This window comes from Polypterus senegalus, chromosome 3 (genome assembly GCF_016835505.1).
Source record: "Polypterus senegalus isolate Bchr_013 chromosome 3, ASM1683550v1, whole genome shotgun sequence".
In the NCBI taxonomy this organism is placed as follows: domain Eukaryota; kingdom Metazoa; phylum Chordata; class Cladistia; order Polypteriformes; family Polypteridae; genus Polypterus; species Polypterus senegalus.
This window is the reverse complement of record NC_053156.1, coordinates 16,398,512-16,422,784: the sequence shown is the minus strand read 5'-3', so window position 1 is coordinate 16,422,784 and position 24,273 is coordinate 16,398,512. Positions and strand designations below refer to the sequence as shown.

The 24,273-nt window shown below is 42.0% G+C and overlaps 1 protein-coding gene across 1 annotated transcript in view; it reads right to left on the bottom strand.

Moving 5' to 3' along the window:
• smug1 (single-strand-selective monofunctional uracil-DNA glycosylase 1) overlaps positions 1-8,285 on the bottom strand; it is a 37,175-nt gene extending 28,890 nt beyond the window's left edge. The window contains exon 1 of the mRNA XM_039746702.1: positions 8,202-8,285. The gene's annotated coding sequence lies outside the window, so the exon portion shown is untranslated. The remainder of the gene's footprint in view (positions 1-8,201) is intronic.
• Positions 8,286-24,273: the final 15,988 nt, after the last annotated feature.

The window sequence follows — 24,273 nt, the reverse complement described above, 5'->3', positions numbered from 1 at the left end:
TGCTTTTATCTGTGCACTGCGCCAGTTCACGTGAGCCACTCGGTGTACATGCATCAAGTTTCCCAGCTGTGCTGGTGCCATCTCGTGCTATGTCCATGGCTGTATTTAATGTTACCTTAGTCCTGGCACTTAAAACTTTCTCTCGCAGTTTCGCTGAGTTTGTGTCAAACACCACCCTGACCATCTCATCTTCCTCTCCATAAGCACAGTCCTTCACCCGTGAATATTTACCCGTGGCAGTTTGCTATTGGATTGCCGCTGACGGACGGCCTTATATGGGCAGGCACTAAATTACAAACGCCAGCGGCAGCCTGTCTATGAACTTAATTTAAAGTGTAGGTTTACATCGTGCTTTGTTTCAAGTAGCAGAACTCATCAATATGGTTGTATATGTCACTCGCTCGCTTCTTATTGTTTCGCTGCCCTCTCAATTATATAATGCTTGTTTTCTTCAGCGCTTTTTGGAGGTCTTCCTGATTTTCTATGTGCTGCGTGATTACGTGGGAGGCGTGATGATGTCACACTAAACTCCGCCCCCACGGCGTTGAAGCTCATCTCCATTACAGTAAATGGAGAAAAACTGCTTCCAGTTATGACCATTACGCGTAGAATTTCGATATAAAACCTGCCCAACTTTTGTAAGGAAGCTGTAAGGAATGAACCTGCCAAATTTCAGCCTTCCACCCACACGGGAAGTTGGAGAATTAGTGATGAGTCAGTGAGTGAGTCAGTGAGTCAGTGAGTGAGTGAGGGCTTTGCCTTTTATTAGTATAGATTCTTTATTATGTAAAGCACTTTGAGCTACTGCTTGTATGAAAATGTGCTATAGAAATAAATGTTGTTGTTGTAAAAGTGCAAATAATGAAACTGAAACAATTCCAAAGAAAAAAAACTAAAACTGTATATCCGATTAACCAAACACAGGGGTTGGCGAGCAAAGCAAGCAGGGGGCTTTGCCTAGTCTTTATATAGGAAGAAAATGAAATTGCACTATTTACTCATTGTTGGACACTCGGCACTTCTGCGCCGATCTTTGCTGTTTGTGTGTCCTCATTTGCCCCAGTCCAGCCTCGGTTCTTGACTATCAATGCCCCGGGTTCAAGGAGGAAACGTCAGCTGCGTGCAACCCCAGGCATCACACCTTGATGAATATGATGGGCTGATTTGCCTGTTGTCATCTCAATTGTTGCAGCAACCTACAATGTTATTTTGTTGCCCTGCAAGTTGCAATTTAAACTCAAAAGTTAATTTTAGATGTTGATACAAGACCATCCATTATCCAAACCACTATATCCGAACACAGGGTCACGGGGGTCTGCTGGAGCCAATCCCTGCCAGCACAGGGCGCCAACCCACCACAGGGCGCGCACACACACACACTATGGACAATTTAGACTTGCCAATGCACCTAACCTGCGTGTCTTAGGACTTGTCGTGGCGAAAAATTCATCATCAGAAGGCTTTTTACCTAAAAATAAAGGCTATTAGGACTCGAGATAGACAGACAGAGTTTTAAGGCTTTATTGCAATAAATCAACCACACGGACTCAACCCAATTCGGCCGAATGAGACTGAGCCCCGATCATTACAGCAATTGAAGTTTTTATAACAATTTCTTATCATTTTGGCTCATTCTGCACCTCGTTTACTGTCCATTGTTCCTCTTGGTGTCTGTTTGGCTTATTTTGATTGGTCTAAGACTGGGTGGAAGGCTTCCTCTTCACCATTTTTGGGCTTTTCTATGTAATTTCCTATCTTTTCTGACCTCGCTCTAATGAGCGTGTTTGCCCACCTCCTCTGACTCCCTTTAACTTCCGTCTAACCAGATTTTGAGTTTCCATGGGAACCCTTATTATCTCCTTACTTTTCCTATTACTGGCCCCCTTATGGAATTTATAATCTTTCTATGCTGTTCCCATTTTTCTCTAACTGGCCAAGGCTTCAATTCCATATATGGGTTTTCCTCTCTTACGTCTTCCAAACTTTTTACAGTAGTGACCTGAAGCTTAAGCTTTAATTAAAAAGAAGTATAGTATGTGCTTTCATTTGATCATTGCTTGGCATGCTTGATTTGTCATAATTTCTACACTAAAGTTAATTGCTAATATATTCTTATAATATTTTTGCTAATGCCTAAGATTTTCTCTTCACGCATTAGGTCAGCGTGACCCTGCTTATAGCAAAAGCCTTTCTGCTGATTCAGCAACCCAGCTGGTTCTTGATACGCCTTTCAGAGCCATCTTTATCTCTTCCTAGCCTTGAATCACAGGTGTTCTCAAACTCTTATCCTGTCCAAAGCTAGTCTCGGTGTATCAATTTTGCTGTTCCTTTCTTACTTTGGAAATTTTAATGTAAGCCTAAAAAATAATGCAATATAACTGATTTTTTAGTTAACCATTTGCTAGACCTATCTTATTTGCTTTAATATTCTAATTTATGCTTAATCTAATGTTTTAGAAGCTTTTAACTACTTTTATGGCTCTATATGTTAATTTGCTATCCTCTCATGCTAATAAAAAATTTTCCTTCTACAGACTGTGGGAGGAAACCCACGCAGACACGGGGAGAACATGCATACTCTACACATTGAGGACCCAGGAAGCGAACCCGGGTCTCCTAACTGCGAGGCAGCAGTGCTACCCACTGCGCCACCATGCCGATACAAGACTGAACTTATTAATTATGATAATCTGAATATTTTCAACGTTAATGGGCGCGGCATTAATATTCCGACAGAGCATAAGAGTCTTTGTATATGGCTTAAAGGGAAATGCACCTTTAAGGTAGTTAAACCCCTACTTAAGAAACATAATCTCGACCCCTCAGCTCTTGAAAATTTTAGACCCATCTCTAACCTGCCTTTCTTAAGTAAAGTTCTGGAGAAGGCAGTCATTATGCAGTTTATTGACCACCTAAATAAACCTGCTATTCTTGATAAATTTCAGTCTGGTTTTAGAACAAATCACAGCACAGAAACTGCACTCGTTAAAGTAGTAAATGACTTGCGGGTAAATGCAGACAGAGGCCATTTATCTGTTCTCATCCTCTTAGATCTGAGTGCTGCATTTGACACCATTAATCACAACATTCTTAGAAATCGCCTTAGTCAATGGGTGGGCCTCTCTGGCAGGGTCTTAAATTGGTTTGAATCCTACCTGACAGGGAGAAAAGTTTTTGTTAGTTGTGGGAATTACAACTCAAAGACACATGATATCCAATATGGTGTTCCACAAGACTCTATCCTGGTCCGCTGCTCTTCTCAATCTACATGCTTCCGTTAGGTCAGATTATCTCAGGGCACAACGTGAGCTACCACAGCTATGCTGATGATACACAGCTGTACTTATCAATAGCACCTGATGACCCCGACTCTCTTGATTCACTAACACAATGTCTGACTAGTATCTCAGAATGGATGAATAGTAATTTTCTCAAGTTAAATAAAGAGAAAACTGAAATTTTGGTGATCAGCAATAATGGATACAATGAGGCTATTAGAAATAAACTGGATACATTAGGATTAAAAGTCAAGACGGAGGTAAAAAGCTTAGGGTGATTGTTGACTGTAATCTGAATTTTAAATCACATATTAATCAGATCACTAGGACAGCATTTTTCACTTAAGAAACATAAGTAAAGTTAGACCTCTTATATCACTGAAAGATGCTGAGAAATTAGTTCACGCGTTTGTTTTCAGTCGACTAGATTACTGTAACGCACTCCTCTCAGGACCACCCAAAAAAGACATAAATCACTTGCAACGAGTGCAGAATTCAGCTGCTAGAATCCTAACTAGGAAAAGAAAATCCAACACATCTCTCCAGTTTTAATGTCACTACACTGGTTACCTGTGTCATTCAGGATTGACTTTAAAATTCTGCTTATGGTTTATAAAGCCTTAAATAATCAGCTCCATCTTATATATTGGAGTGTCTGACATCTTATATTCCAAATCGTAACCTCAGATCCTCAAATGAGTGTCTCCTTAGAATTCCAAAAGCTAAACTTAAAAGAAGTGGTGAGGTGGGCAGCCTTCTGCTGTTATGCACCTAAAATCTGGAATAGCCTGCCAATAGGAATTCACCAGGCTGATACAGTAGAGCACTTTAAAACACTGCTGAGAACACATTACTTTAACATGGCCTTTTTATAACTTCATTTTTAATTGTAATTTAACTTAATCCTGATACTCTATATGTTCAATTTCCTCAAAATAACTATTCATGGTGGCTCTAAAATCAGTACTGACCCCTACTCTCTTTTCTGTTTCTTTTTCCGGTGCCTGCGCCACCACCACCTACTCAAAGCTTCATGATGCTCAAACAATGATGGACAGATTAAAAGGAAGAAGTCTACGTGACCATCATCATCATCAAGCCCTTCCGTGAGAATCCTAAATCCAAAGAGGACTGTTTCATTTATGTTAGGTAGAATGCCCAGAGGGGACTGGGCGGTCTCGTGGTCTGGAATCCCTGCAGATTTTATTTTTTTCTCCAGCCGTCTGGAGTTTTTGTTTGTGTTTTCTGTCCCCCCTGGCCATTGAACCTTACTCTTATTCGATGTTAATGTTGATTTATTTTATTTTAAAATTGTCTTTCATTTTTCTATTCTTTAATATGTAAAGCACTTTGAGCTACTGTTTGTATGAAAATGTGCTATATAAATAAATGTTGTTGTTAAATCTAATGGGAGTCATTTGGTAAGCAAACTACAGCAAAAGTTGTTTTCTTACAGAAACAGTACTTATTTTACGGTGAGTGTGTAGAGTGGGTATAGAAAAGAATCCCCCCCACTTTGAAATATTCCCTTTTTTTTTTTTGCTTTACAGCCTTAAATGAAAACACACAAACCAATATTTTTTTCCAGCTTTACTTACTCAATGCAAACATCCAAGTGAAAGATATCACAGCTACAGTTCAGAAGAATTAAAAAAAAAAATAAAAAACAAGAAATCCTGAGATTAATAAAGGATCCCCCGCACCAAAAACTCAATCAGGTATAAATTGCGGTTTCCATCGCGGTTACTGGCTTCCTCCCACCTGTGCTCAGTTGTAATGAGTGTGATTAGTGAAGCTGTTCCTGGAGCCTTCATTCCCTTGCTTGGTGGTGCAACTGACAGCACACAACTGACTATGGGTGGCAAGTCACTGTCAAAAGATCTCAGGGATAGAGTTGTGGACAGACATAAGGCAGGAGATGGAGACAAAAAAATCTCAAAGGCGTTATCAATCCCAAGGAGCCCAGTAAAGTCCATCATAAAGAGGTGTTTGGCACTACTAGGACCCTCCAAACTGGATGGAAGAGTGTAATGGAAGGATTTTTCTAAAGAGAGGGGGGGATCAAGAGAGCAGATGGGCGTTGGTCGCTCAGCGCAAAACCCAGCTGCATTACTAATGTTTTGGGAGAAACAGCCGGGAATGTTCTAAAGATACAGCCATGGCTATGTAAGGAGTTGTTTTTCACTTCGAGAAGCTTTTTTCACATGTAAGCATATTACTGTGTCTTCTGGTATCAAGCACTAGTCTCAAGGCCGAGTAGAAGAAAAACATAGCGCCGTGTCCCGTGGAAGGAGGGGGTGTGAGAAACTGATCACTTCTGCATACACTGCTTCCACGTAGGCCGCTTTTGGGCAAAGACACCTAATTAGTATATAAGGGAAGGTTCTGCCCTCAGTTTCTTTGGATGCTCAACCGTGGGGAAAGGCGCAACCGCCCGGTATCTGATAAAAGGCACACGGGGTTGATCCTCTGACGAGACTGACATGCGGGCTCCCTCAGTCTACTGGTCTAGGATGATGGCTCTGGGTCTTTTGATGTATGCTACTGTATGTATGTATGTTATTGTAAGTATAAGTTTGTCTCTTTAAGCATATATATTTATTTCTATAACCCATTCATATGTATTTATATGTTATAATTGAATAAGTAAATTTTATTTAAGTAACGGACCTCTTCTCTCTGATTCTTTGCCTACTTATGTTCTAATCCCTTGAACCATTTTCCCAAATCAAAACAAAGAGCAAGGAGGAAACTGGTAGGAGAGGCTACCAAGAGGCCAATGGCCACTTTGAAGGAGTTGCAGGATTTTGTGGCAAAGAGTGGTCATTGTGTGCATGTGACAATGGTGGCTCACACTTCTCATGAAAGGCCACATTAAGGCTCGTTTGAGCTTTCCCAGAATGCACCTTGAAGATTCTGATGACAAGTGGAAAAAAAAAAAAAGGTCTTCTGGTCAGAGGAGACCAAAATCAAACTCTTTGGCCTCAACACCAAACGGTCCACCAATGCAGCTCACCATCCACAACACATCATACCGACAGTAAAGCATGGAGGGTGCAGCATCCTGTCGTGGGAAGCCTGGGGCTTTCGTTAGGGTAGAAGGGAAAATGGATGGGGCAAAATCCTGTCAAATTCTTGAGGAAAACCTGCTACCCTATGTCAAAAAGTTGAAGATGGGCAGAATGTTCACCTTTCAACACAGCAACGACCCGCAGCACACAGCAAAATGGACCACACAGTCAATAAAGGACAAAAAAGTGAATGTCTTGGTGTGGCCAGTCAGAGCCCAGACCTAAATCACAGTGAAAATCTGTGGAAAGATCTGAAGATAGCAGACCACCAACACTCACCGTCCAATGTGACCAAACTTGAACAGTTAAACTGTAAAGAACAGTTGGGGGTAAATATTGAGTGGGCTCAATCTAGGTGTGCAAAGCTGATAGAGAAGAATCTCAACAGACTCGAGGCTATCATTAAAGCAAATGGGGGGTCAACAAAATGACATTGGGGGGAGGCTGATCCTTTATTTATCTCAGTAGGTCTTGTTTTTGATTTATCATTTGTGTGAACTGTAGCTGTGATATCGTTCACTTGGATGTTATCGGAGGCATTGAATAAGTAAAGCGGGGAAGAAATTATTTTTGTGTGTGTTTTCATTTAAGCAAAAAAAAAAAAACAGGTAATATTTCAAAGCGGTGATTCTTCTCTATACCCACTGTAAGTGAGAAATAACATATTGACTTGGTTTAAAAGTATGAAGAGTATTGTTGGGACCATTTTTCCACCAATTTTAAATCGAGTTGACGTCACTGCCTTTTGAATTACTATTGGCAAGTTATAGTTGTTGCATTGTCTGTCACATGTACAGCGCGGAGTGACATCCTTACTCGCGTGTCCAAATAAAGTGCAACATGTTGCAAGTTTCCGGCTGCACAATAAACAAGACTGTATTAAAAAGGACCTCATAATCGGATTAATCTTTCTGCACTGGTAACCTGGAACAATCTTCAAGATAACTTTATTGCTCATCTGTTTCACATTAATTGGACAATTTACATTTTGTACTTAAAATCACTTACCTTTAGGCTGTAATTGTTTTTGCTGATATAATACTTTAATGTCCTTTATTTACTTTACCATTATGGTTATATTTGTTACTCACTTTTGTATTAATAATGGGACGCAATGAAAACGAGGATTTGCCTCAATGCATGTCGAGTTTTAAACAAACATTTCAAATGACATCTATTTCGCTACGGCGTTCATTCAAAAACGTATAAATCGCAGGTACCTGCAAGTGTAGAGTATACAGTAATTTAACGACCGAGTGATTAACGGCATGTAGTATCTAGTTAAAATGGGGGCCGATGCCGGGCACTGAATCTTAAACAGTGATTTACAGTCCTTGAACTTAACTGCTAGACTACACTGCCCCCGAATGTAAAAAACAAGCCTCACATTTCCATTCCCAGGCTGGATGAGCTTTATGAACCTAAACGAGTCCCTTCATTTGCCAATAAGCGCACTATGGAAACAAAAAGAAAACAAGGCAACGGCACTTTAGATTTCTCCTGATGTTTTTCTTCCTTTCTTTACGTAATGCACGTGCCTTCATTCACTTTAAATACATAAAGAAATAAAGGAAAAAGTTAAATTAGCCATCAAAAAAAAAAAAACATTATTTACTTTCCCTCTCATTTTTGTACAAAGCATTATAGATAACAAAAAGTAAGTAAGTAAGCAAGCAAGCCTTCCTCATTGGGTATGTTTGTGCGTGCGTTTGTCGTTTTATGAAAGATAAAAATGACAACGAAATATATGCATGAATGTGTTCCCAAATAAACTGTACTTACTATATTTAAATGGCATTTTGTAACGGCTGCGCTTTTACGCCATAAAAAAAAGTAAACGAATTTTTCTTACCAGGTTCATCAACTAACTGACTGGCTTTGTTCCGGCAACACGCTGACGCACGTGGTCGCAGCCAGTGACTGCGCAAATGACGTATCTCCCACAAGGCACCGCGCACAGGCCAATGGGTTGCTGGGAATTGATGTTTCTAGCAGACTGAACGAAAATGCATCGCTGGTTAGAAGAGCAACGGGGAAAGTCATAATTAACAATGCCGGTTCGATTAAGGTAATACAAAACACATCATCGTTAGAAGACTATTGGTTTGGCTTTTACTTCTCAAAGCTTGGCAGGGCAGAAGCCGAAATAGCGTCGGCCCATTGTCGCAGCTAGTAATACGCATGCGCTTGGCGTCTCCAGTTATTAACTGGTACTCAACCTGCGTCTTTTACATGAACGGCTCCTCGATATGGTACGCACTGATAATAACAAACTTGGCAGAATCCCGGAGAAGTGCACAAAGAACGACGTTCGATACCTCAACATATTGTAACGAGCTGGGGATGCAATCTTTACGATATTACACAATACACTATTAAAGGGTTGGAGAATGATTGACTATTAATAATAATCGCGTAACTTTTTTTTTTTTTTGGGTTTATTTTAAACTCACTGGAAACAGATTACAACAGATTTCATCAGACTTATTTGAAAACCACGTGTAAAATGAACATGAAAGATATCTGGCATTTTTCCTTTGTTATTGAAGTGGTTACACAATTAGAAAATGACTTAAGTGAACTAATAAAATATCCCACTTTGTTGAACTTCTCCCGGGAAAGTAAAAGAAAATGTTTTAGGAAGTTTACTCAACTTGCAAAAATAATAATTAAAATGAAATCAAAAAATATTTGCACTATGATCCCTTGGATAAAATACATTAAAGTAATGAAAGAAGAAGACTGTCATCAATCAAGAAGTCTTCTCATTCAATGTAACCTCGTTCTTAGTGAGCACAGTTAATACCAAAATCAAGTAAACAACAGTGAAAATCTTTAGTCAAAATATTGACAGTGCATTTAAAAAATCTTCACACCCCTTCACTATTTTCACATTTTGCTCCATTGCAGTCTTGTGCAAAAAATATTTAAACTCATTTTCTACCATATAAAGCAAAATTCAATAACCCCAGAATGACAGGAGTTTAGAAGAATTTTAAAAAATTATTAAAACTAAACAAGTGAAATTTGCCATTGACACAAGTAATTAGAGTCTTAGCTATGACACTTGACGTTTGTCTCAGGTGCATCCCAACCTATAGATCGTCCTCGAGATGTTTAGAGTCCCCCTCTGGTCGGTTCAATTGACTGGACTGATTAGGAAAGGCGCACAGCCCTCCATCGAAGTTCCGCCAGTGGAGCATAAACCAAGCCGTGAGGACGATGAACTTGCCTGCAGAACACATGTGTCAGTGCTCATCTGCGGAAGGCTAAAAGGTTGAAGGTTTCCAAAAGCACAGCGACCTCCATAATCATGAAGTTTGGAACAACCATGCAGGACTCTTCCTAGATCTGACCACCTGCAACTAAGCAATTGTGGAAGAAGGACCTTAGTAAGACATGGTGACCCAAAAACCCAACAGTCACTCCGGCTAAGCTCCAGAGAACCTGTGTAGAGATGGGAGAACATCGCAGGACGGAGCTCTGATCTTGTGACTTTGGCAAACAAAGTAATCCCTAAGCCTACATCGGCTATTTATTTATTGCGCTTTTCGTTTTAATCCCGCGCCATAGTCCGATTGTTTGGATTTTCTGTTGCTTGGAATAGACGAGGATGGCCGTAACATTTACCTGTTGGACTTGTCATTCCTCACTGGGCAGCTCCTCTTTTGTCTGCATCTTTTCGCGTTAAAACCGATTAAGCCAATGTTTGTGTTGCAATTACTTAGTACTTTTCTTTAATTTTTCACTTAAACTGGCACTTAAGTCTTCACTCTGCCTCAAGAATTATTTAAATTATAAAGAGGAATGGGAAATGACGGCAAAGGTGGTAGGGAATGAGAACGGCGCCCGTACGCATGCGCTGAACGTGCCGAAAGTTGATTCTACAATTAATTATCCATCCATGCATCATCCAACCCGCTATATCCTAACTACAGGGTCACGGGCGTCCGCTTCAGCCAATCCCAGCCAACACAGGAAAAAAAACCCGGACAGGCTGCCAGCCCACCACAGCGCACACACACTAGGGAAATTTTAGAATCGCCAATGCACCTAACATGCATGTCTTTGGACTGTGGGAGGAAACCCGAAAGAAACCCACGCAGACACGGGGAGAATATGCAGCGAACCCGGGTCTCCTAACTGCGAGGCAGCAGTGCTACCAACTGCGCCACCGTGACGCCCTGATTCTACAATAAAATAAAAAAATAAAAAGAGGAATAACTTTGGAGGTCAATCATCACCCCGAAAGCGGATAGCAGACGTCATGTTATATATGTGTACTAAATTTCAGGTCGAACGGTTTGCGAGCTACAGGTGATTTAAAATCCTGGACAGACAAACGGACTGGCACGGTAGCGTATTATATAAGAAGATGTATACAGAACGTGTTGTTGACTTTCATCTCGCAACCCACAAATAACAGATGCTTGTATCAAATGACATGCAAAAACGCTAACTGTAGCTTATTTGTAAAAACTTTCTGTTGTGTTAGGTTTTGTCCTTTTTATTTATTTGTTTGTTCCTGCTTTCTTTTTTTTTTTACTTTGTGTTTTTTTTTCTAGTTTGACTATGAATGCCATTGGTTGTATAAGTTCGATTTATGTAATTTTCTTGTCAAAATAAATTTTTAATCAACAGGTAGCTTTCAATAAAGCTGTGGATAAAATGTTTGGTAGCGCTTATCAAATCGGTGCATTAGTAGTACCTTTCACATCGATCTATAAGTCATATCCAGGGCAGGACCGCAGGGAAGCTGGAGCCAAACCAGGCAGAGGCTGGCGAACCCCACGCGGCGCCGGTTAAGTCAAACGCTGTTACCGGTATGTGTGGACTGTATAGACTTGCGCGCGAATTTAATAAAACTAATGTTAACATACACCGGACTTTCTCATTACAGTATTCAGCAATTTTTTTTGCAAACTAACACGCGGACTTTATAAAAATGTAATTGGAGAATATAACGTGACAAATCCGCTGGAACAGGACACGTGGAACCTCAAAAGCGGGGCCTCGGCCGGTTACCCCACTTGTCACCCCCAAATGCCGCTCTTGAATCCAGGAATAATCTAGCGCAAGTCAAGAATAATCGCTGTAGGCAAGACGCCAGTCCATCAGCAGGATGAGGTTCAGTGTAGCATTTTGGAAGCGGAGAGCGCGTGTCAGCACCACCGAGTGTGGATACTGGCTTCCCGCCCAGGGTGGAAGACGCACTTAAGGTAAAACCGTCCGCTACTCAAAAGTGAAAATGTGGGAATGTAAAAGGTGACCACCTTGAGCTCTTCGCTGCCATGCAGGAAGCCAAACTAGCGGCTCTTAACTTTGGTGCATTTCTCAGTGGAAGCTATGGAAAAACAGACTCGAAAAAGAGAGAGATGGCAGTTTAGACATTCCAGAGCTGCACAACACATGTCTGACCTTTACATGGCTGTATGTGTTAATAATGGTAATACCCAAAACAAAATAATAATTTGAAAAAAATTACCCATGGATATTTTACATCATATGACTTCCCGAGCAGATACATATTTGGGTTATCTCACTTTTTGCAAGCAGATAACGAATCGTTTAAAACACCTGCGTGTAGAGGCAACTGTTTTATCACGAGACTCATTTATTCTTTTACTGGATCTCCAAAAAACTTTCATCTTCAGAGAAGGAATGCGTTTCAAATTACCAATGAGAAGGCGGAAAACATCGAGCTCGAGTAACTTCAAAGATAATAAAAAAAAAATACAGGAGAGGAGGTGTCCTAAAAAAACGCAGCAATGCCTTAGGATGATCCAAGTGATAAATCACGAAAACTGGACGCAACTGCTACTAAGCAAGCTTTATTACTATACTGTAGTGCCTTCCATAAGCTGTATAACTAATATTTCAAACCGAATAAATATATACAGTATACCTGTATATATATATATATATATATATATATATATATATATATATATATATATATATATATATATATATATATATATATATACGAAACGTCCTATTTTTAGAACAAGCACCTAAAAATTCTAGTACTGTATATGTATTTCATAAATATCTATCTTTTATTATACTGCCTTCCACATGCATCTATCTATTATAAAGTGCATTTTAACGCTTTTTAACGTGGACCGGGATCGTGTTAACAGAATATCGTTTTCCACCATGATCTTCCTAATAAGACCAATATTATCTCATTAAATTTACAAAGTAAAGTGAATATTTTCGTTGTTTTTCTGTTTCTTGCTGAATAAAAAGTGGTTTGTTTCCCAGTTAGCACCCCAAGCATTCTTTTGTCCAATACAAGCATCATTTCACTCCACTATCTATTTTATAGTGCTTTTCACATCTATCTATCTATCTATCTATCTATCTATCTATCTATCTATCTATCTATCTATCTATCTATCTACGTATTATATAGTGCCTTTCGCATCTTATATAGTGCATTTCATATTATCTATCTATTCATCTATCTATCTATCATCTATCTATCTATCTATCTATCTATCTATCTATCTATCTATCTATCTATCTATTATATAGTGCCTTTTATAGCAATCTGTCTCTCTATAATGCTAAATTAACGAAAACCCCATTAACTTTTGGACAGTTGGAGCTGAATCCAGTTTATGCAGGCTCAAAAAAAAAAAGAAAACCTAAATAAAAAGACTCTATGACCAACACCCTCCGAACCCCACCTTATTAATCCCCACACCTTACACCCACCACCCCCTCATTTCCTATAAATTGCCTTTCATCCCTGTATGTCTAATCATTTTTATTGTGATGATGACACCTGATAGGTGGTTAAAAACTTATTTGAAGATATGTGACTCATTTTCTCCTTTTGTAGCTTTCTAGCCACAGTACATCAACCTGTCTATCTAATATACAGTATTGATTTTAATGCAAATAATTAACCAAGATAGACTAAAAAAAAACACAGAGCAAAATAATAGGTCGAAATAAAACGAAACTACGATGTTTCGATTTTTGCAGATGTTTGAGCGGTGTTGTTTTCCATTTACTTTTAAGTATTTTTTTTTTCTCACTCCGGTTTGCGTCATATGTCCCGAACTCCTCAACGCACCGCTTTGTGTCTGTTTCGTGCATAAAGCGCCACCTATTTGCCAATGGTAGTTATAGCGCACTGAATTTCCCGTGGGCTGCGAGGACAGGGTCTGTCTGTTACGGCCACACGACATCCTGCCGCGAAATCTGAAAAAGGGGCTAACGACGTGGGCGCAGAGGATGACGCTCAAATTTTGTTCAATATTAAGACAGCGTTAAAGATCCGTTAATGCTGCATCTTCAACTGCGTTTCACACACGCTTCCCAGAACTGACAATAATATACAGTATATCATCTTCTCCTTCTTTCGGCTGCTCCCGTTAGGGTTGCCACAGCGGATCACCTTCTTCCTTATTCTTTCTGTCCTCTGCATCTTGTTCTGTCACCACCATCACCTGCATGTCCTCTCTCACCACATCCATAAACCTTCTCTTAGGCCTTCCTCTTCTCCTCTTCCCTGTCAGCTCTATCCCTTTCATCCTTCTCCCAGTATACCCATCATCTCTCCTCTGCACATGTCCAAATCAACACGATCTCACCTCTCTGACTTTGTCTCCACTTGAGCTGACCCTCTAATGTCCTCATTTCTAATCCTGTCCATCCTCGTCACACTCAATGCAAATTTTAACATCATTAACTCTGCCACCTCCAGCTCTGTCTCCTGTGCCACCGTCTCCAGCCCATATAACACAGCTGGTCTCACTACCGTCCTGTAGACCTTCCCTTTCACTCTTGCTGATACCCGTCTGTCACAAGTCACTCCTGACACTCTTCTCCACCCACTCCACCCTGCCTGCACTCTCTTCTTCACTTCTTTTCCACAATCCCCATTACTCTGTACTGTTGATCCCAAGTATTTAAACTCATCCACCTTCACCAACTCTACTCCCTCATCCTCACCATTCCACTGACCTCCCTCTCATTCACACACATGTATTCTGTCTTGGTGGTCCTACTGACCTTCATTCCTTTCCTCTCATATCTCCACCTCTCCAGGTTCTCCTCAACCTGCTCCCTACTCTCACTACAGATCACAATGTCATCAGCAGACATCACAGTCCACGGGGACTCCTGTCTAATCTCGTCTGTCAGTCTGTCCATCACCATTGCCAATAAGAAAGGACTCAGAGCCGATCCCTGATGTAATCCCACCTCCGTCACTCCTACCGCAGACCTCACCACGGTCACACTTCCCTCGTAAATATCCTGTACATCTCTTATGTACTTCTCTGCCGACTTCCTCATACAATACCACAGCTCTTCCCAGTCACCCTGTCATTTGCTTTCTTCAGGTCCACAAAGACGCAATGCAACTCCTTCTGGCCTTCTCTAAACTTCTCCATCAACATCTTCAGAGCAAACATCACATCTGTAGTTCTCTTTCTTGGCATGAAACCATCCTGCTGCTCACTAATCATCACCTCACTTCTTAACTGAGTTTCCACTACTCTTTCCATAACTTCATGCTGTGGCTCATTAATTTTATCCCCCTGTAGTTACTGCAGTCCTGCACATCCCTCTTATTCTTAAATATCAGCACCAGTACACTTCTTCTCCACTCCTCATTATCCTCTCACTTTCCAAGATTCTATTACACAATCTGGTTAAAAACTCCACTGCCATCTCTCCTAAACACCTCCATGATTCCACAAGTATGTCATCTGGACCAACGGCCTTTCCATTCTTCATCCTCTTCATCACTGTCCTCTCTTCCTCTTTGCTAATCCGTTGCACTTTCTGATTCACTATCTCCACATCATCCAACCTCTTCTCTCTCCCGTTCTCCTCATTCATCAGCCTCTCAAAGTTCTCTTTCCATCTGCTCAACACACTTTCCTCGCTTGTTTCCATCTTTATCCTTTATCACCCTAACCTGCTGCTCATCTTTCCCAGCTCAGCCCCTCTCTGTAGCCCACCGGTCCTTTTCTCCCTCCTTGTTGTCCAACCTCTCATACAACTCATCATACGCCTTTTCTTTAGCCTTCGCCACCTCCCTCTTCACCTTGCGCCTTATCTCCTTGTGCTCTTGACTACTTTCTGCATCTCTCTGACTATCCCATTTCTTTGCCATCCTCTTCCTCTGTATACTCTCCTGTATTTCCTCATTCCACCACCAGGTTTCCTTTTCCTCCTTCTTCTTTCCAGATGTCACCCTTCTTGCTGTCACCCTTACTACTTCTGCTGTAGTCACCCAGCTGTCTTCACTGCCACCCAGTGCCAGTCTCACCTTCTCCCTAAACTCAACCTCGCAGTCTTCCTTTTTCAACTTCCACCATTTGATCCTTGGCTCTGTCCTCACTAACCTCCTCTTCTTGATCTCCAATGTCATCCTACTGACCACCATCCTGTGCTGATTAACTACACTTTCCCCTGCCACCACTTTGCAGTCTTCAATCTCCTTCAGATTGACTCTTCTGCAAAGGATGTAATCTCCCTGTGTGCATCTTCAACACTGTTGTACATCACCCTGTGTTCCTCTCTTTTCTTAAAATACGTATTCACCACAGCCATATCCATCCTTTTGGCAAAATCCACTATCCTCTGACCTTCTTCATTCCTCTCCTTGACACCATACCTACCCATCACCTCCTCGTCTCCACTGTTCCCTTCACCAACACGCCCATTGAAATCCGCTCCAATCACCACTCTCTGTTCATCACTTCATCCAACTCACTCCAGAAATCTTCTTTCTCACTCATTGCACACCCAACTTGCGGTTTTGGTGCATTGGTGATTCTAAATTGTCTCTAGTGTGTGCTTAGTGTGTGTGCCCTGCCCGGGGTTTGTTTCCTGCCTTGTGCCCTGTGTTGGCTGGGACTGGCTCCAGCAGACCCCCGTGACCCTCCAGTTAGGATATAGCGGGTTGGATAATGGATGGATGGATTTATTACTACAAATGATTGTGATGCACCATGTGTTGGAATGAGAAATCCAATACATTTTATTACTACAAATGTTTGTGATGTGCCATCTGTTGGAATGACAAAGACATAGCAACTGGACAGACACACAGACACCAGTTGTGGTATTAAGGTGGACTCTGCCTTTAAAAATTCAAGTAACAAAAAAGGGAAAAAATTCTGAAAATCAATTCAAACTGAAAAGTAATTTGTCTCCTGATGTAATTACTTCATAGAGTCACCTTTTTTGTCAATGGCGTCTTTGCCCACTTAGACTGGGGGTATTCGCCCCTTCCTTCTTGCAGAATTGTTTGACTTCAGTCAGATTTCCTGGTGAGCAGTGGTTGGCTGCCCTCTTCAAGGCTCTGATTTGACCATTCAGGGACATTCGCCTTCCTACCCATAAGCCACTGCAATGTTTTTTTTTTTTTAGCGTGTCTAGAGCTGCTGCTTGCAGTGCTGGAAAATCAACTACCTGCCCACCTTCAGCTGTCTAACAGAAAGGCTGCAAATTTTCAGGTGTGACTGGCAGCCTCCATTTTCCCATGACACCCCCATGCTTCCCATTAGGTACTGGTGTGTTTTTTTTGGGTGGTGGTCTGATGTATTTGGTTTTCACCAAGCATCAGAATTTATGACCCCTTTATCCAAACTGACTTAGAATATTTGTGGTACTCCTGGTGACATTTCTTTTTGTTTTTCCCGTTGGAGTACAGGCTGGTGACGTGACTTGCTCAGGGTCAGATGGTGTCAGAAGTGGGATTTCAAACCCACAGCCTCTGAATTTAAAGTCCATGGACCTAAGCCTTCACCACTACACCACGCTGCCTGTGTTTGTTTTGCTCTTAGACCGATAGGCAAAAATGGCACATTTTTCCATTAAATCGAATATACTAAAGTGTAAAGTGCCACTCACACGTGCATGTAAGGCAGTCGAAGGACTTAACTGAGGGTAAGACATGGAGTAAGGGGCTGATGAAGCGCATTAATGCCTTCCCTCCCTCTTCCAGAGACCTTCAGAAAGGAAAACCAACTAGAGCTCCTCCCACTTCCACTGACAGACCACACCCTCCTCCTGACCTCACTTCCTGCAAGGACCCACCACCTCACCTTCCCTTTCCGTCACATCCTAACTCCGTCTTTTATGGCTACTATTGACCTCCGTTGCTTGTTATAATATACGGGGTGGTTCCCCAAATCTTTCTGCTGTTTTGTTTCCCTGTTTACAACAGAAAGTGAAAAGATCTGAATGTGCATTGAATCCCCCGTATACATCAAAGAGTTCTTTAGTCTGAAGCTCCGAGTCTGTTAGACAGCAGCATCTTCTAGCTGGACGTCGATGGACTCTGATCTTCTGAAGATTTATTGGGAGAAGGTTTCACCTCTTTGAAGTTTCAGTCTGCCGTTTCTCATGCCCGGGTAGTTTTACTTCTGGTTCTTCTTATCTATTCAGCTATCTAGACCCTGGGTGACTGATCCTGACCAGGTACTCACGCCTCACGGCTTTGCCTCTCTGCACTCTGATCCTGTCAGATGCCACTCATATCAGATATCAGGGTCGTGCCGCTCCTCCCCTCAGATAGCCAATGGCGTTTCTGGCATAAAAATTGGGGTGGGGCCATCCCAGAGTTTTCATACCTGCGTGCAGACATCTGCCTGTCACATAAACATGACCTGACCTCACGAGTCACGTCTGTCCTTCTATCTGCAAAAGACATGCAAGACATTGCGGTTTACATTGATTCACGGAGCAGATGCCTTCATCCAACGCAAGCTGTAAAGGAGAGCAACGTAATCAAGAAAACATCAAGTGACAATGGAGGACAGCGGCTATCACAAGTGACACTGGCTCTAAACAAGGGGTTCTCAAAGTGTGGTCCCCAAGTGCGAGTCACGTGGTCCGCAAGCTCACCGTCATCAAGGATGAGTGACTTTTAAATCGATCTGATATGTTAGTTTATCATGTACCTGATCAAGAGTTTATTTGGAATAAGGAAGGTCACAAGCCGAAACCAGTACCACTAAATCAGAAGAGGCTAATGCCTTATTTAAGAAGACTACTGCTACTTGATTTAACTGGCTGTACTTTCATCATCTTACACTCGAAATTCTTTTATTATCAAGTAGATAGCAAATGCAAGTTAAAATAATTCAAATATAACTACGAATACATAAATACAAAATAAAACATCCAACCCACGGTACCCACTTCGGAAAGCGAATCACGGAGGAGAAAAGACACAGCTGCAGAGGGCAAACGCTGAGTGGGCACCAAGTAAAGCGCCGGCCCAGGTGACTACAAACAAGTTTTAAATATGATTACCACTTAGAAATATCTGAAGCAGCAGCGCCAGAAATTCTCGAAGCTCATAGATAGATAAACAGATGTGAATGGCACTATATGATAGATAGATAGATAGATAGATAGATAGATAGATAGATAGATAGATAGATAGATAGATAGATAGATAGATAGATAGATAGATAGATAGATCTGAAAGGCACTATATAATAAATAGATAGATAGATAAATGTGAGAGGCACTAATAGATAGATTGATAGATAGAATGAAGGGCACTATATTATAGATAGATAGATAGATAGATAGATAGATAGATAGATAGATAGATAGATAGATCTGAAAGGCACTATATAATAGATAGGTAGATAGATCTGAAAGGCACTATACTGTATAATAGATAGATAGATAGATATGAAAGGCATTATATGATAGATAGATAGATAGATAGATAGATAGATAGATAGATAGATAGATAGATAGATAGATAGATAGATAGATAGATAGATAGATAGATGCGTTGCCTGTTCTTTTTTAGTTCCTCTGGGTTTCTAGACCATTCCAACCTGTCATTGATGTGGACCCCCAAGTACTTGTAGGAGCGGACCACCCCTACACCCACTCCCTGTATAGTGACTTGACGTGAAGGCTCTTTGGTGTGGTGAAAGTCAATAAGCAGTTCCTTGGTGTTGCTGATGTTAAGTTGCAGACAGTTCTCAAAGTTCCCCCCCTGACTCCCCCTTATCAGTACCCCCCATAAGTGCAGAATCATCTGAGGACCTTTGCAGGTGATCTGACCTGCTGTTATATTTCTAGTCCGAGGCCCATTTCTTGTGGTGTTCCTCACACAGTCCTTGAGTCTCCCAGACGGTGGTCTACCTGACTGATAGTCCATCATCTCGGACACCAGAGGCTCACCCACCTGCATATCTCTAAGTTGACCCCTTAACAGGGATGGCTGGCTGGATGGTATGGAAGGCCCTGGAGAAGTCGTACATCAGAATCATCAAAGTGTGCTCAGCTTTCTCCAGGTGAGACTACGCCTTGTGGAGCAGAGGGATGTTTGCAGACTGCGGTGGGTCCAGGTGGTCTACCACAAGACGACTTGTGCAGCATAAGGCTGCAGAAAGGCGAATTCCAGAAGTCACAAAGTCAGAGCATTTCCTATTTAAAGTGAAGGTAAACCTTGCGGTGTTTTCGTCCAAAACAGAACGCCTCTCTGCTGTGAAGAGGAAGAAGCAGATCAGGATGATCCAAGCGGAGTGAAGTAGGAGAAGACAGGAGACACAAACGGTGCCACAGAACGGCAAAAGGCCGTCACTTTACCACAAAGTTTATCCAGCTGTGTCAGAAGAGCAGAGCCTGCAGGTCTCCATCGCGGCCATTTTATTAATTACTAATGAACTACTGCGGCTATTGAAAGGTCCTTCATTTCCCTTAATTTAGTTAATTTACCTTTTAAGATTCTGAATTTTTAATTAGTTTATCTTTTTCTTTAATCAGCAGTCAGACAATAATGAGATGAAATTAAAATGAAAGCCAAAGTGTTCCATTGTAACAGTAATTGGTTATTAGTTAAGAAAGAAGGCAGGAAAGAAGAATTAAAGCCCCCCCAGGATCTGAGACAGATGTCCCTTCTGTATAGGGGTAATCACTAAGGGGGGGATCCTGTCGACTGTCCAAATTCTTCTAGTTGCGCGTATTCAGTTCAGCAGCCTCAGCTTTTAAGAGGTCCGAGCTTGGCAGCTCCACCCCTGTGGAGTCTCGTCCCGTCAGAATCCTTCATTCTGTCACCATTCGTCCCAACTGTCACACCCTCGGTCTTGTATCTTTACCTCCATGCTGCTTGATTTTCTGTCGGATATCGGGATGTTGGGTCTGATCTTGTCAGCTATCAGGATCATTTCATTTTCTTTCAGGGCACTTCTCATCCCGGCAGACGTCGGTATCTTGTGGTTTTTAATCTGCCGACTGTGATCTTGTCAGACATTTTTATCTTGGGGCCCTTGGCAGTTTTGATGCGATGTTGGCAGTTGTCGATTTCTCCTCCTGTCCTATTTTCCCTTTTTCTAAGGGGTTCTGCACAATGCATCCAGCGGATTCAGAAATTATTCAGGCCCTTTCACTTTCTTCACACTTTATTGTTATAAGAAAAAATGGGAGAATGAATGGTGGGGGGGTCGGGAGCCGGGTGGGGTGGTGGGGGATTCGGGAAGTCTTTCCAGACACAAGTCTAAATGTCGACTGCCCAAGATGGCAGAGCTTCTGTCTTTAAGCATTTCCAGCAGGAAGAGGCGGGTCCAGCTGGACAGACACAGGAAGTGATGTCATTGGAGTTAAAGCTGTCAATCTTCCGGTCTTTAGTGGGACGTGTAGAGCAGCAACCTGTGGAGAAGCAGGAGAATTACCACCCCCAGAGCTCTTAAGCTGTCCCCTATGTTAACATCCGTGATTTCATTTCAAATGAATAAACTGAACATTTTTCTCCATCAGTCTACACTCAATAATGACAAAGTGAAGATATGTTTTCAGAAATGTTTATGCATTTAGTTGAAAACCAAAAGCTAAAATCTCTCATTCCGAGAAGTATTTAGAACCTTACTTTATAGAAGCCCACTTGGTAGCAATGCCAGCTTTGAGTCTTCTTGGTGAATCTCTATGAGCTTTGCCACCCGGAATTGGGTGGTTGATTCCATTCTTATTGGGAAATTCTCTCAGGATCCATTAGATTGGATGGGAAGCGTCTGTGAAGTGCCATCTGCAGGTCTCTGGGCTATGATATTCATAGACGTGTCTCAAAGGCACACCAGCGTTGTCCTGACTATGCTTTGGGTCATTGTCATGATGAAAGATGAACTGTCACCCCAGGCATAGGTGGCCTGCACTTTTTCTTCCTTTGTGCTTGGCTGCATTCAGCCTTCCATCAATTCTGACCGGCCCACCTGTCCCATAGTGTGATGCTGCACCCACCAAACCCCACCATAGGACTGGCATTAGGCAGGTGATTAGTAGTGCCAGGTCTTCAGCAGACGTTGTGCTTGAAGTTCTGCCCAAACAGTTTAATATTTCTATCAGACCAGACAACCTTTTCTAATTCTTGGGCGCTCAGAGTCCCTTAAATGTCTTTTCCTTCAAAAGTGGCTTTCATCCTGCCACTCTACCATAAGCCCCCGATTGACGGAGTGCGGCTGAGAGGGTCGTCCTTCTAACAGTTTCTCATATCTCAGCAGAGGACTTCTGACGCTCTGCTAGAAGCTCCCTTAAAACCTGGTTACAAAGCATGGCAAGATGGCCAACTCCACGAAGAGATCCGATGGTTCCACACGTCTTCCATTTCACGATTCTTAAGGGTACTGTGCCCCCTGGCGATGCTCAAAGCTTTCAAAATGGTTGGGTGCCCCTGCCCTGATTGATGCCCACCACAGTTTGATCGTGAGGGTCTACTTTGGAATTCATGGCTTGGTTTTTTGGTCCTGACATTGCAATGTGAATTGAGGGCCTGGGCTGGAAACAAACTGTTGTACACAGACTAAACGTCAGGGGGCCAACCGGGTCACAGCTTCATAGCAGCAAAATAAAACAAGAATTTGGCTCTGGTTGGCATTGTTTCTTCTTTGATCTGAGAGCTCAGATCTCCTCTTACGCCCGACAAGGTCTAACACCCGGGTCCCTGCTGGCCTGGTTTTTATAGCATCAATGCCAGAGGGGTCTGGAGAATTCCTGGAAACATGGGGCAGAGTTTTATGTCTTTTTTTTTTTTGGAGACCCCTACAGGGGAAATAGATGATACGGTTAGAGTCGGCGCCCCCTCTAGTCCTCTGATGGAACTGCTTACCTCACCAGAGCCGGGAAGGTGGGGTTCCCAGATGCACATGCATGACAACAGGTACACGTGGGCCTTTCCAAATGATGTTCAATCAACTCAGTGTGCCACAAGTGGACTCCAGGCAAGTTCTAGAAAGATCTCAAGGAGAAGCAAAGCAAAGCGGAGGCACCAGAGCACAATTTAGAGTGTCACAGTAAAGGGGCCGAATACTCCGAGGAAGGAGAGATTTCAGTTTCTGATTTGGATTAAATTATCACATCCTTCTAAAAGCACGCTATCACGTTTGTCATTACGGGTTATTGAGTGTAGACTGATGACCAAAAATGGCCAGTTTATCTATTTCAAAAGAAATCTACAACACAATAAAGAGCAGAAAGTGAAGGAGCCTGAATACTTGCTGAATCCACTGTACACATCTGTGGCCTCTAATCTCGTCAGTCACTTCTACATTTCTCTGGAGGAAGTTAAAATGATCTGCTTTGTTGTGCAAGACTCAAACTAGACAGAATGGGTGAGGCCTGCTCCAGGGACTATAAAGGCAGGGGTACAATCCCACCAGCCAGCCCAGGGAGGCTCAACACACATTCAGCTTGACCCACATGGCTAGCTGCAGGCTTCATCCCTAGCAAAAGGGCAAGAAACGTCACAAAATACAGAAAAAGGTCCACAAGGAGAAAGATGACCATAAACCCCTGGCTTGTATACAGAAGGACACTGTGACAGATAGAGGGAGCTGTCGTACTCTTGAACCCTCAGACTATATGCCAGACATCAGGTAAAAGTCCAATAAGTTGACTTTTTATTAATTTTCAGTGCACAAAGCACCCTCCTCTCCACAATACTCATACAAATAATCAATTATCACAATAATACAATCCTCCACTACACCCAGACGCGTTGCCACCCTTCCACCCAGCTCAGCTCAAGGCTCTGGTGTTTTTCCCAGTCTTTTATAGTCCCTGACCAGGAAATGTTTCCCATCCTTCAGTCGATGTGACTCCTTATCACTTCTGGGTCAGATAAAAAGTCCTCTACTTCATCCCGGAAGTACCTAACTTCCGCTGTCGCTTTGCCTATGACGTACTTCCGGGTTAGAGGGCACATGTGACTCTCTGGGCCTCCCTGCAGCGTCCTCTGTTGGCCCCTGTGGTATCCAGCAGGGCTGTAGAGGAAAACACCATTGTCCATGATTCCCTGCTGGTATCCGGGGCACCTCCATGCTGCAGGGAGAGCTCCATCTGGCGGCCTGGGGGTATTGGCCAGGATGACAAGCCAGCCATAGACCACAACACACATAGAATTTGCTAGGTATTATATTTAGATTGATTTGTTTTATTGTTGTTTATGTTATTATTTTTCATATTTTATGTCATTTCCATCAATTTTGTTTATTATTGTTGCATTGTGCATTGTCTCTATAAGTTTGCGTGTGGTAGGTGCAGCAACGTGCTATCAGTGCACACTCCCAACCTCCAACCCTCTCTCTATAAGTTTACTTATGTTACTTGTTCTTTATGGGTGGAGCTCTGGGAGGCGGGGTCACCCTGACATCAGAACCCTTAAGCCCTCCCTCTGGCTATTTCAGTTGGATATGAAGGAATGGTCTAGAAACCCAGAGGAACTAAAAAAAGAACAGTTAACGCATCTATCTATCTATCTATCTATCTATCTATCTATCTATCTATCTATCTATCTATCTATCTATCTATCTATCTATCTATTATGGTGCCTTCAGATCTATCTATCTATCTATCTATCTATCTATCTATCTATCTATCTATCTATCTATCTATCTATCTATTATGGTGCCTTCAGATCTATCTATCTATCT